We start from the raw sequence: 14,892 nt of genomic DNA on the forward strand, positions 1-14,892 counted from the left end.
CAAATGAGTAAAGAAGCCTGTCTGAAAAATTTATAGCAGCTCATAAAAAAATCATGAGAAAAAGTACCGGTAAAAGTACAGAACATGTCAACTTAATCTGCTGTTAAACACCAGGCCTAAAGTGGCATCTGATGTGGCAGACTTGTAGGAGGAAGTTGTCAAATACATTATGAGGAGACTGGGGAAATGTTCTTTACGATCGGGCATGTATTTGATAACTGACATGAACACTGACATACAAATGTTTTTCTCAATTCAATTGTGGATTTGTCAGTTTAATTGAAAGCATTGTGGTTCTCTGTCTAGTTCACAGGAATGTATTTTTACACTCTACTAGTCATAAGTTTGGACACATTTTCAGCTGCCGATTTCCGGTGACAGGAGCGACAGTGATCGTTGGCGACAGGATGTGGGCGTGTCCAGAGACGTGATTTAACTTTATGCAAATGAGGAGCGACAACCAATAGGAGTGAAGTCAGTGAGTGGAGTGCACATGGAGTAGTTCATTTTAGCGGAACCGGACCTCATCCAACCGCAGCTCTTTTTAAATATGCTATATAAATAAATAAACGAAACGAAACGGAAGAAAGAATGAGTTTGAGTGTCCAGACATTTGATTGGTGATGTGTACATGTATATAAAATGCGCTCAGCAGTCTGTTGAACCTTTTTCTATTAGGCTTGTATTGTTAGCTGTTTTTTGCATCAACCTAATGTTTTGTGAAATTACAGGAAAACATGATTACAAGCATGAATAAATTCTAATGCAGAAACATTTTGGTTATGCAGAGGCATAATATTATGATGCACTAATGCATAATGCATAAAAGTGCATAATGGTGATAAAATCTAGGGGAAAACAGTATATAACCCATTTATGTCTAAATGGTTCATACTGTAGCGCTCATCATCATGTTTGTATTGAAAGGATAGCATATCTCAGCATATTGAGGGGAAATAACTTTTTTGTGTGATTTTAGCGCAGAAAACTTCTATTAAATCATCATCTCCAAATTTCGCCACACTTTATGGAAACATTGTACCTGTAAGCTTCTTTCAGCTTTAGGTATATAAATTACAGGTCATTCGTACAATGTCCAGAATTCAAGATCCTGAATTAAAATTGTAACAGAGAGCAAAGACCTTAAACACACTGAGCTAATGGACTTGATCCAGCTGTGCTCATTCCACTCTGATGTGAGTGTGTGTTTGTGTGAACGCATGCTAATGTCCTTGTATGTGTGGGTGGTCTTCAAAGACAAAACAACGTGTTTCTTGATCATTTCAAAAGAGCACAAAACTGTAGTGAACATCTAAACACCTCTGAAAAACTAAAACCTACCAAGCGCTTTCCACCAAGGAATGTCTGTCTGTAGAGTAATGGCTTCTGAGTTTGCTACGTGCACTTGAATACACAGGAGCGACCGCAGAACTGTTACCAAAACCAAAAACCCAGAGGACGGGGAAAACAGAGGTGGGGAGTATAGGGAAAAAATCTGGGGAATAAACTTCTACTGGAATGAGAGAGAGAGAGAGAGAGAGAGAAAAAAGAGTGAGATCAGAAGCACACCAAATATGCCTGAGTCAGGAGTAGTGAGGAGTTTAACTGTGTCAAAGGGAAATCAGGCCTTTGCTACACAGACAATGTGAGCCTATACAGAGAGAAAGTTTAAGCCACAAAAATGCCATAAAAAGAGCAACTCGAATCAACAGAGCCCTTTTCCTCAATATTTCAGGATACACAAGGGTAACTGTGTGTGCCGCTATTATAGACAGGCCGTGGTTTTGAGAAATTGAACCAAAACCTTAATTATCAGCAAAATGCAGTGTCATTACCACAGTAAAAATGTTCATCATTTTAATGAAATTTTTTTAATGCCACAGTAAAAACTGGTAATCAGTTCATTGTACATTTCCTTACCTTATAGAGTGAAAAATAGTATTACATGTAACAGAACCATTCATGTAATTTTACTGTACAGTAAAAAATGGTTTTGCAAGTATGAACTACCATAACATTTATAGTAAAAATCTGTTTTATATTGAACAGAACAATACAGTACAGTGCTTTTGTAGTTATTTTATAAGTTGTCATGATTCTAAATGTAATCAAAAGGAAGTCAGATTACATTACCTTAAATATACAATGGATTACATTACTAACTACAATTTTTGTCATGTAATTTGGAATCAGTAACTGACTACAATTTGCAAGTAATCTATCCAGCAGCGCAGTAAATATTGCCTGTTCAATATATAGACCAAGGCACAAAAAAGACATCCCATAATGTCCAATACGTTGTCACCATGTTTTTTTTACAGTGGGTTTCTGGCAATGGGCTTAAAAATATCCTCTCAAATACTCGAACCAAAAATTAAGCCCACTACTAACATCTATGCTTTCACTACATTATACAGACTATATTAAGGAGGTTTCGATTCCAAACTTTCTTATTCCTATTATTAATTTTTCTGCTTAATCATTGTACCTTTTTATATCTGTAACTAAAATTAAACATTTTAAATAGACACCAGCAACATGGGCTCCTTCTATATACATCCTACATTTCAAGAAGTGGAGTGTGGAGAAATCAATTTCATCATTATACATCTAAAATCTGCATTTTATTGTGGATAAAGCTTAAATAATGACTGTGAGACCCTCAGCTATCTGTAGGACCCAGCTTGTAATATGCATACTTTCACCTCATTATATCCCTGACACACCAATATTGAAGGAAATTTCCTGAATAATAGATAAGAATTAGTTCTCCTTATGCCAAGCACAAACAAGCAGTCTGTTTCCTCCTGATAAAGAGGTCCTGTTATTCACCAGGGTCACTGGACATCCCTGTCTTGAATGAACTTTGGAGCCCTCAGCTGCATCCTTTAAAGTTTCTCAAAGCCGTCTACAGGACAAAATCATAAGGAAAAGATCTATGCATTCATAATTGTTCTTGTTCAAAGTTCTGCAGGTCATACTTGACAAGCTTCTCATTTTTTGAAGTATCTATGAGCAAAGAACACATATTCTTCATGGTAATTAATCTACATGGCTCCTTTGCAAATTTCATATGTCTCAGAGGCAACAAGGCCCCAAAACCCATTACTGGGTGAATCGCCCCATGTCACACGCATTAGATGAGAGTCCTCCAGCAAATGGTGGGGAAAAGCAATTTTCTTTTCAAGGCAATAGATACTCTATCTCATTCTAGATCCTCTGCAGACTACAAACTGCCAGCTTGTGTAGCTCTGATGCCTGAAACTCGGAAGAAAGTGATGACTTGACCTCCTTTTTTCCCAAGGCCTTAGCTCTGCTGTCAATAAGGGCATTTCACTGGAGGCTGGAGAAGAGCTCAGGGTGGAATGAATCACCTGCACCGATTAGAGATCTAGCAACTGCGGTTGAGATCAAACCAGCCCTGACGACCAGTTCATTTGCCGCCATGTCAACTGATATTAATATAACAGCCTGGAGACGAGCCTCTTGCTCTCAACCGGGACTTCCCACCACGAAGAACCAAATATTCATTTCCAGTAGCTTAATGGTTTAGTGACTGAACGATTCTGTGTCTGCTCAAGCAGAACAAAACAGTCTCCCTCTTCCATATCTGCATCAGTCAACCACTTTAGTTCATTCACTACACCATTTTTTTTTATTATGGGAGTATGTTTTACAAGAAAATACTTTTTCAGTCTTTCTACTTCAAAATTTCACATTTAATTCAATGTGCAACTTGCCATTACTATATGTAATTGTTTGTGAAATGTACAAGCAATTTCTGAGTGAAAATGGTTTTCAAAGTAAATACTACACCAGATTTTTTCAGTGTAGGTTAGTTTGATACACATTCAAATAATCAATAAATAAGGTTCATTTTCATGTCTGTAAAATGCATTTTCATTGGATAATTAATTACCAAACACAATCCAAAAAATAATAATTGTGATTAATTTCTTTATAAATATACCATGAATATGTAAAAAAGAGTATGTAAATAGTGGGAAAATTAGGTGTCACGTTAATCTGTCAATCTATCATTTCTAGGCCTCTAATGTCCACATTTTAAAGGATTTTTCTAAAATGCCTCGCAATGGCTCAGAGGAATGTAAAGGTTAAGGCTCTAGTCTTACCTCTGAGCGTGTGTTGAGTTGTGTGTGTGTGTGAGTGAAGTCTGAGTTCTGACATCAGCATTTAGCTAAACTACAAGCCACAACTAAGGCCGGCATTAATGGATCCCTCAGAGCCAATATCTTCATGCACAAGTGCTTGACTAATTGAAAACTGGTCTCAGTCTGCTTTGAGGAACAAGTGCAGCAAACATTTATGTCAGTCTACAAAAATAGGGTTCAGAAATAGGTGGACAAATTCGCAGAAACCCTCTAATGGATATAAAGTTACAGTGCACATGAAGTTAGACAGTTGGAATGTAAGATTTAAGGCCTGTGTACTTGCAAATCTTTCAATAGCCACTTGAGAATATAAGGCAGGACTTTGTTTGAAAGAATATCTTCTACCTCAAAGAGATCATGAATTTCTGTTTCAACAAGAATGTATTCAAAAGGTTTTCAAGTTCTTCTCAATGACTCGTGATTAGATGAGATTTGATTGCATGGCATATCACCATATTTGATGTAGTTTGACAGGCTGTGAAGTCCTGTCTTTTTTTTTTTTTTTTTTAAGAGCATGTGGACTGAAAAAAAAATCAATCTTCTGAAGGTACAGCAAACATGAACATTGGTGGTTAAAGTGCATTTCACGATTAAAATAATTCAGCTATTGTACATTAACCTAACCCGGCAATGTTTTTTTTTTTTTTACTTCTGGAAAATGGCCAAAGATAACACTCATACATCTTTTAGTTTAAAGGAAACTCCCCATAATTCATGTCTAACACAAGCATTGTTTCAAAGCATGGGGAGTTTTGTTAAAAGGAATGTTAAAGGGGCAGTTCAGTTTTGGGCTTCAAAAATCTATGGTACCATTCACTCCCATTATAAAGCTTGGAAGAGCCAGGATATTTTTGAATATAACTCAGATTGTGTTTGGCTGAAAGAAGAAATACACCTAGCACATTTTTGGGTGAACTAACCCTTTAAATTATTATATCTGAACTGCTGAACTGATTTGACAGAGAGACATAGATAGATAGATAGATAGATAGATAGATAGATAGATAGATAGATAGATAGATAGAATAATTCACAAACTGAAGACATGAACATGTTATCTCTCTCACAAACTAAAGACATGAGATACGATAAGATTCTCGGTTTGATTGATTTAGACTGGCACTGAACTCATGCCCGTCGGCAGGACTGCTGACCTCCATCTGGGGGATACACTACACTACAGTTATGACGGGACCTCCTGGACAACACACACTGCCTGCTGTCACACCCCGTGGGAAAACCGCCAGCCTGATGTCTCCTCTTCCCTCCTCATCCCACCCAGACTTTCCCCGAGCTTTACTCAACTGATTAGATTTAATAGAAACCGCCGGATAGTGACACGCGCCGTCATCGGTGAAATACGAGCGAGTAAACTATTTGTTTGTGGGTAAGAGAAGCGCTATGTAGAATACATAAACTAGTATTTTCTTTTTAAATTCTGAGTGTTTTCTGCCTTCAAGCGTCTCAAAACAGTAGTTAGGCTACACTAAAATTAAAATTTACACCGCGCACAAAGAGTGAACCCTCGCATCTAACTGTCAAATCAAAACACATTGTTTTTCTGCCCTGCTTAAGAGATAACCATATATGGCACAGAATGAAACATGAATGTTTTCTAGTAGATTTGAATTGAATGAATCTCTAAAGAGAGCTTCGTATCTCAGTGACCAGCCATTATAAGTTTGCATTCATGTAAACACCAGCGGAGTTCAGTTTACCGAGAATCTCACCTCAAAATCCGGAACAACACGCGTCCTTCTTCGCTGTCCTGAGCTCTCCAGAGATGAAACGGTGTCAAATATGATGGTTGTAAGTCTGCGTGAATGAATGCCGACTGAAAAACTGGTGGACCTGTAGATCTGCTCCGAATCCAGGAAAAAAACAACGAGCTTCAAGCGTCAGCTAATAAATTCCAGAGACCCCCAAACTGCTGCTGCCCTAATCTCGCGTCCCTCTCGCGCGCCGGAGCCTGTATACAGTTCAGCCTGGAGGGAGGGACACTCTCTCTCTGCTACAACTTCAACGCCCAGTTTACTTACTTCACTCTATTAGCGTTCTGCTGCTGTTAATCAATGGATATGCTATTAGAAATGATATATTGCGTTGTTACATTCAAGGATTCTCTCTAACTCCTCCCAGAACACCAATTTAGCGCTTTGCTCTTTCTACTCGTGGGCGGAGATTTAATGGTCAAATTGTTTTCACTTCCCTGGCCCCCCTCAACACCACCACAGATGGCGAGTCAGATAAGAAAAGTATCACGATCCCTTTGTCTACATGCCCTCAAAGGTCGTGACACTGACATTCCCTGTGGCATACATGATATCCAACCGCAATTCACATCTAGACCACAACTTCTGTCATAACAGAACCCCCTCTAAAGTGCACATGCCACAATGGAAGGCGATATATATATATATATATATATATATATATATATATATATATATATATATATAACATGCCCCACTCTTGGGTCAAAAGGTCAGCATTTACCTGGATTTTTTCTCTCCCGGGCCAATAATGGTGAAAATGTTCAGTGCTTTTTTTGTAGATGCAACTTTTAGGAATGTGTACTTAAAAATAAAGGTTTCCATTGCACAAAAGGTTCTTTATATTGAAAAAAAAAAGTTCTTTAGATTATTAACATGTGAATTCACTTTTCAAAGTCACGATGAAACTGAAGCACTGCAGATATTTTTCGCTGGACGATCCAGTGATTCAATTTTGATTAAATTTACATTAAGAGGAAAAAAATAACTGTTGGATGGAGGAATTTTTCACAATTAGACCTATCACAAAAATAGATGTGATAAAATTCCATTCATGCGACTTTTTAAGAATTATTTTTTAAGAACTCTTTAGTGAATGTTCTTTGGCGAACCCAAAATGGGTTTTCTATGGCATTGCTGCGGAAACCCCCATTTTGACGTTTTATTTTTAAGAAATTGACTTGGAAAAAAAACTGGTTTGGGAAATATGAGTAATCTGTCAATTACTGGAATAGTGTGTAAGGTGCATGGTACACACTCACAGTTTCTTCAAAGGGATGGTGCCTCTTAAAGTCTGTGTTATTGAACTATATTGGTCCTGTGACATGTGACAGTCCATCTCTGAGACATCTCTGAGCATGTGTGTGTGTGTGTGTGTGTGTGTGTGTGTGTGTGTGTGTGTGTGTGTGTGTGTGTGTGTGTGTGTGTGTGTGTGTGCATGTGTCGTCTGCATGTAATTGAAATGTCAGCTCTCTGGTGATTTGAACTGCTCAAGTAGGTAGGAGGTCTATGGCTGGTGGGGGTGGACAGTAAAGGGTACTTCAGACGTCTGTGCTTTCTTAAGAAAAGACATGAGACATTCCACCACACAGCCATCCCTGAAAATGAAGATGAGTAAATTATGACAGAATCTTCATGTGGTTCCAAACCTGAATGACTTTATTTGTGCATTTTTGAATATCCAGGTAACTCGTTTCAGAAAGTGAATAAGGATTGGGGCTCTCAAGCTCCAAAACAAACCTTAAACAAGTGGTCCATAAGTCTTCTGGAGCCATATGATAGTGACTGTGAGACAAAAGAAACAATCATTATTTGTTGGAAATCTTGATATTTGCAGCAGCTCTCGGAACGTACTTGAGAGTTCATGAGAGAAGAATGAATTGAATCTTTGAGTTAGTTCTTTTCAGTGAATCAATTGATCCAGTTCACAAACTAGTCTGAATGATTCATTCACAATCATGGTCTTGATCATTTGAAGTGTTTGAAAGCTCTGAACGTTTCTCCCTTTGTTTTCCATAGAAGAAAGAAAGTAAAATTGAACAAATTGAGAGCAGAAGCCTTTTTTGTACTCAGTTTATTGCTGTTTATATGCTAAATTATTATTCACAGCTAAAAGATCCCATCTGTCACCACCCCATAAAATTGCACGCTATTGCAGAAAACAATGTTCAACATGGTCACGACATGTAGAAACTGACAGGAAACTAGACTCCCTCCCTATAGCCCACCCCATACTGCATACTCCATAATCCATACCCCATACTCCATAATCCATACTCCATACCCCATGCTGCATACTCCATACTGCATACTCCATACTGCATACTCCATAATCCATACCCCATGCTGCATACTCCATACTGCATACTCCATACTCCATACTGCATACTCCATACTCCATACTCCATAATCCATAATCCATACCCCATGCTGCATACCCCATACTGCATAATCCATACCCCATACTGCATACGCCATACTGCATACTCCATAATCCATACTCCATAATCCATACTCCATACTCCATAATCCATAATCCATACTCCATACTCCATACTCCATACTCCATGCTCCATGCTCCATACTCCATACTCCATACTCCATACTGCATTCTTCATACTCCATAATCCATACTCCATACTCCATGCTCCATACTCCATGCTCCATACTCCATGCTCCATACTCCATGCTCCATACTCCATGCTCCATACTCCATGCTCCATACTCCATGCTCCATACTCTACTCACTCAAGACAGCCTCATTCTGTCAGGGGCCATCAGGCTCTGTACAAGGACAAGCACCATACATCGTGCTTTGTTGTCCCAAACTGCCTAGAAACTGATGTATAATACAAAAAGAGATTTTTCTTTTACACAGTACCAAAGTGTGTTTCCACCAATGAAAGACAGAACATTTGTATGCAGAGTCAACTTAAAAAATAAAATTGACCTTTTTATTTTCTTAATGCATGCTATTTGACTTATTGTGAGCTATTCGGTTATGTTATTCTAAATGAAATAAATTTGTTCTTTAATCAAAATGTCAAAACTCTCTCTTCCTCTGAAAGGACGGAAGAGCAAGCAAGTTCCATGCATTCCCACTTTGAAAAAGGAAGAATGTTGCAAGGTTGCAGTTGACTTTAAGAATTTTTATTCCTGAATGGGTCTTTTAAAAGAACCATTTTTTTTTCTTAGTGTAAAATTTGAATAATCTAAAGAACCCCTTTCCACTATAAAGCAATGGAAAGGTTCAATGAATGTTAAAGTTTCTTCATGGAACCACTGATGCCAGTAACCTTTTGTTTTAAGAGTGTAAACATATTTAAATATTGCTGTTTATCACTGATACATTTTTCACAACTCTACATTTATTCTATAATTGCATGTGTTTCACTTAGAAATTTTGAAAGATCAAATGGGTTGCAAACTGTAAAACAGCTTATTACAGAATAGCTTTTTAAAGTGTTGCATAGCCATGTTATGGTGTCCAAAGAATGATAAAATCGTATCAATTTACAAATATACAAGAATCAGGTAGACATCATCTATGTATTGTATACCAGGCTACATTATATTCAGACTTTCTTATTAGCTAATACTTGAAAGATAATTATTATGAGACAACCTAATTGTGCATAACCACTGCTCTCAAATCTGTATCCTGTTTTGTTTAGGAGAGCTAGCTTTGCCCATCTGATTGAGATGGATGTGCACACTGTTGATGATTGCTGAAGAGCACTACAAATAACTACTCTTCTTTTGGAGATGAGTACTTATGTTTACCTGTTTCTAAGCAACCGTGTTCAGAACAACATGGGAAATGAGTTTTTGGAAAGAATCATATTTTTGGTATTGTTAATAAAAATTTGGGTTATGGTTGGAGTACTTCTATTTACTATAGCCTATTATTTGGTCACAGACATGATGTGGGTATAGTTGTATAAAACATTGCTGCTTAGAAAAGAACACTTCTGGTCTAGGATAAGAAAAAACACCAACTTTAAGTGCAGTGAGATGGGAAAAATTATAACCAGCCATATTATCTACAAGGGATGTCCACCCAAATATGAAAATTCATCATTTACTCAACCTCAAAACATATATGACTGATTTCTTTCTTCTGTGGAACATATAATAATAGAAACAAATCTCTGTAGTGTACGTAGGAGGAACACCACCTACACCTCCTAGACTAACTTTACCCTGAAGTTGCTTCATCCTCCATTTTTAAGCTGTGATTCATCAGCTTATTAGCATAGATTGATTTGACAATAAAGCTTCTAACATGTCTCATGCTATTAATTTGATCTGTTCTCACTGTCTACCAGCCCACAGTTTGGGTGAGTAATGGCAGTTTGAGACAAAGTGGGATTGAATGAGCCAGGCTGCATATCAGTTGGATGCAGACCGGAGCCTGCGGACATATCATAATTGACTGCACTGGGATCTGAGAGTCCCATAGGGAATAGAGAGCAGAATACCCACTGGACAAGACTTCAGCATACTGGAACTTATGACAAATACTGCCTGCTAACAGCTTGTACCATGATGAACATATTTTCATTACAGCATCTTCTAAGAGTTGGGAAGAGTAAAGAGATAAGTATTGAATTGCATCTGATATGATCTTTTTGTGGTAAATAGGGGAAGAAGAGTGATCAATTATGGTTTTTAAAGTGAAAATTCTGTCATCTTTTCTTTTATGACTTCCTTTCGTCTGTGGAACGCAAGGGAAGATTATTTTAAACCATGTATTTGGTTAAAAATCTGATTATGATTGTGAGGGATTTCAAACTAACCCTAATTGGATTAAATACAGTCCACCAATTCCCTAGCCTGGTAATACCAGAGAATGTCTAATAGGAAGAGAATTGGCACTCTCTGGTTACTTCCGGTTTCTGGACTGGCTGCAGTAACACGTAATCCACTTTTCTCAGGATGTAATTGTTTGTCTAGTAATTTGAATGTTGTATTCGAAAGCAGATGCAAAGAAATTACACATTGCTGGGTGTTAGATTTTTTAGAGTCACTTATTTGCTTTAAAAAGTCTTTTAAAGTGTCAATGACGTCATACACATCGTACGACCAGAGATACTGCTTTACGGCAATCCTTCAGTCACTTTGGTGCTTTCGCGCTCTGCACTTTCTTTTCTCTCGAGGCATCGACAACACAGCTGACACAGGTAAACACACGTGTTTTGTTTGTTTCTGGTCCCGCTTCGGATGCCACGATGCCTCCGAAGCGGTATCAAGCGGTATCTCTGGTCGTAATCAGTCCTTCACTGACCAATCAGCGTTCATTAGCAGAATGCTAGCGTGTTATGGGCAACAACAACTCAACCTGTAAGAAATCGAAAGGACATAAGTACTCGTTCATTCAACTTTCGACCTATAACCCATGTTGAACTTGCAAAACCTACAATAAAATCTGAGATTTCTCAACGGCAATCAGGTGAAAGAGTCAAATTTAGCCGTCTAGCCCCATAGACTCCCATTCAGTCTGCACTCGCCCGCGATCACCTCCAGTGGAATTCTAATGGAACTGCAACCAAGATCGATACAATGGGGCTAATAGGAAGTGCCAAGGCTCTCCGTAGACGGGCTCTGGTAATACCAAACTCTGCTACTTCGCTTTGCTTCGTAGACAGAGTCTGGCATGGCATAATTGAAAAGCGTTTTCTTTCTCGCGGGGGGGTGGGGGCCCTTGTCTGAAGTTTAAAATCATTGGTTACCCGTAAGCCAATCACATAACGTTTGGTTATGGCGTGTGTTATGCACATGCTCAGCCGCATCTAACTTCCACTGTAAACACGTATGATGCGAAAACAAAACCATCGAGCGAAATATCGGAGTGAACATGGCTGTGAACGACTTTTGCAGATTATGTGAAGTAAATCTACGCATCCACGGTACAATCAGCGTCTATGTCACGGCTATCAGCCCACCCTCTGTTCATTGATTGGCCGGCTGTTTTCAGGCCGGAGGAAAACGGGGAAAACGGTCGCTATCTCAGACTGAGTACAGAACATAGACAGTATAAGAAGTGGACAGAGCCATCTCATTGGAACTCAATTGAGACAAGTGAAGCCCATTTTTAGCGATTTTTTAGGACTTCCATTCCTGACGCGCAGACTCAAACTGAGCTTGACGACGTAGCTGTGACGTGAGCAACCCGTCTGTCTTCTAGTGGCTGTGGCATGAGAAATCTGAATCATTCCCTTCCGAAACTTGCAGAGACGGAGATCGTGAGTAGGAGCTGTCCATGAGCTTGGAGCAGGAGAAACTTTTGCTAAGTATTCTGATTAATTATTTTGTAATTTTGCCTCCTCGTCTCCCCGATTGCCCGCGAGCTTCTCCTCCTGTCCATACGGTAATCTCTCTACTGTGCGACAGAGAGTCGCGTGGTTATGACGCAATCGTTAGCCTACTTTTACAAAAACTGCTTCTACGGGGCCATAACGTAAGATACAAGGTAATGGAGCCTTTTATACATTGTCGTGTTTCTTTAGAAATAAATAATGGACAAATGGAGTCTTTAAACGCCTCAGATGTAAAGTTATTCGCTGTCAAAGTGACGCCAAAATGAATGGGAGTCAATGGAATGCTAACTGCAGGTGAAGTTCTGCTACAAGATGGTGGCACGCGGCCGGCTTCAACTTCCGGTCGACTTCCTTCCCGCTTGGTACAGAAGCGAAATGAAATTGAGCGGAAGTATGAAGTCTGACGTAGTCAGGCTACCAATTCCCACCATGAAAACAAACAAACCAACAACAACAAAAATCTGGTAAAACAAAAAAACAAGTGAACATGAATGAACTGATTAAAATGTATGCTTTCAATGTAATGTAATCTCTTTGGATAAATGCATCAAATTGACCCGCAAACATAAAATGTATGCAAATTTCACAACGCATCAGAGTGTCAACACTTTGCAGGCATTTTCTAAATCAAAAGTCTATAAATCATAAATCTAAAAATCTAAAAACATCATAGGGTGACCACTATTTCGGACAACTCAAAATCGAAACACTACAAGTGTTGTTGTCTGTATAAGGAAAGTCAATGGGGTCCAAAATAACTACTGTATGGACAAAAAAACATGCTGACATTATGGAAATATCATTATTTTTAAGAAACATTAGCTGTGTAGACGACAAGAAAAGTCTCTCTTGCATAGCATGATTCAAAGCTGTCACTTTTCGTTTGAAAAATAAAATAAAAAATTAAACCTCCACTATAACAATTTGTGCAACAGCAAGACTCTGTGAGCAGATATAGCTCATCTCAGCACTTCCAGCACTTGCCTTCAGCTCACCAACCGAACTGTCACACTGTGCTGACAAAGACACTTTCAGATTGACAAGTGATAGACATGCACATCATTAAGACAATGATGACAGTTCCAGAGACATGATGGGAGAGTGAGGGACAGTGTGAAGGGGAACTGAATAAGAAAAGCATCTCATTTAACAATGTTAGCACCCCTCCCTTTTCAGCATTGTCTGCATTGTGCTTCACCCTCTGTGACAGGCCAAGCGTGCCAGAAAGGCTCTATATACCTCCAGCGTTCAGTTCACAAGAGCTGCCTGGATGGTGATAGGAGGAAAGTAGGGCACGAATAGCATGGCTCGTCCCCTTCTTAAGGGCAAGTCTTCTGATTCACTGCAAGGCAACTATCAATTATTTCTGTCAGAGCAAATTCATTTTGCTTGCTTTGACGATATGCTTGCATTGCATTTCTATTTTAAATCCATTCGTCATAGATTTCAAGTTCAATTAAATGAACTTTCCAGACTTTTATGTGTGGTTTACTGCTCAATGTTGCCAGATGTAATGAGAATATGAGCAATTCGTCCACTTTAACTGTGATTTACACCCTGCAGTTTGCATTTAGTGTTAGGCGAGACCAAAAAGGACCAGTTATTTTCTGTATTTTTCTAATCTGGAATGTCGAATTTTTGAGAATGTCTTGTCTTGTGTGTCTGTTCACGCAGAGTGTAGTTTCAGAAGACTTTACACTTTATACACATAAATGTTTTGTCAGAAATCATTGTAACATGCTGATTTGGTGCTCAAGAAACATTTATTATTATTATCAATGTTGAATACATTTTTGTAGAAACTGAACCAACACAATTCAAATGTTTGGATAAGATAAAAAAATATATAGTATACTTTTATTCAGCAATAGAAAGAAACAGAGGACATTTATAATGTTACAAATAAATCCTGTTCTTTTGAAACTGCTATTCATCAAAGAATCCCGAAAAAACCTGCATCACGGTTATCACAAATATATTAAGCGTCAAAAACTGTTTTCCACCTTGATAATAATAAGCACCATTACTAATAACTGTGAACCAATACTAATTGAGCATCAAATCATCATATTAGAATGATTTCTGAAGGATCATGTGACACTGAAGACTGGAGTAATGATGCTGAAAATTCAGCTTTGCATCACAGGAATAAATTACATTAAAATAAAGTAAAATAGAAAATTGTAATCGTTTCATAATATTACTCTTTTTGCTATATTTCTGATCAAATAAATGCAGCATTGGTGAGCACAAGAGACTTTTTTCAAAAACATTTTAACCGGCCGGTGCCGCTCGTGTGTCGGTCAAAAATGACAGATTTTTTTTTTTCAATTAAATAATACTATGTTTTAGTTCGCTAATATTTTGTATTTAATATTTTGTATTTTTAGGGGATTTATGGTATTAAATTATATTTATGCAGTAATAATCCATTTATCCACTTTTTGAGCATGGACCTGAAAAAGGACTGTCCATCTGAAACGGTCTGAATGCTTTGGACCACAGACTTAAGGTTGGTCTCTTTTTAAAGATCAACTTGGCAGATTTGGCAGATTTTTGAAAAACGGGTTTTTTTAAAAGTGAACTTGAAAAAAAGTTTTTTTTCAAAAATGTTTTCAAAATTTTACA

The 14,892-nt window shown here is 38.1% G+C and overlaps 1 protein-coding gene across 1 annotated transcript in view; it reads right to left on the reverse strand.

Annotated features, from left to right (window-relative positions):
- Positions 1–6,355, reverse strand: part of tspan18b (tetraspanin 18b) — a 35,642-nt gene extending 29,287 nt beyond the window's left edge. The window contains exon 1 of the mRNA XM_079875126.1: positions 5,903–6,355. The gene's annotated coding sequence lies outside the window, so the exon portion shown is untranslated. The remainder of the gene's footprint in view (positions 1–5,902) is intronic.
- Between the last annotated feature and the right edge of the window lie 8,537 nt (positions 6,356–14,892).

This window comes from Squalius cephalus, assembly GCF_949319135.1.
Source record: "Squalius cephalus genome assembly, chromosome: 6".
Lineage (NCBI taxonomy): Eukaryota > Metazoa > Chordata > Actinopteri > Cypriniformes > Leuciscidae > Squalius > Squalius cephalus.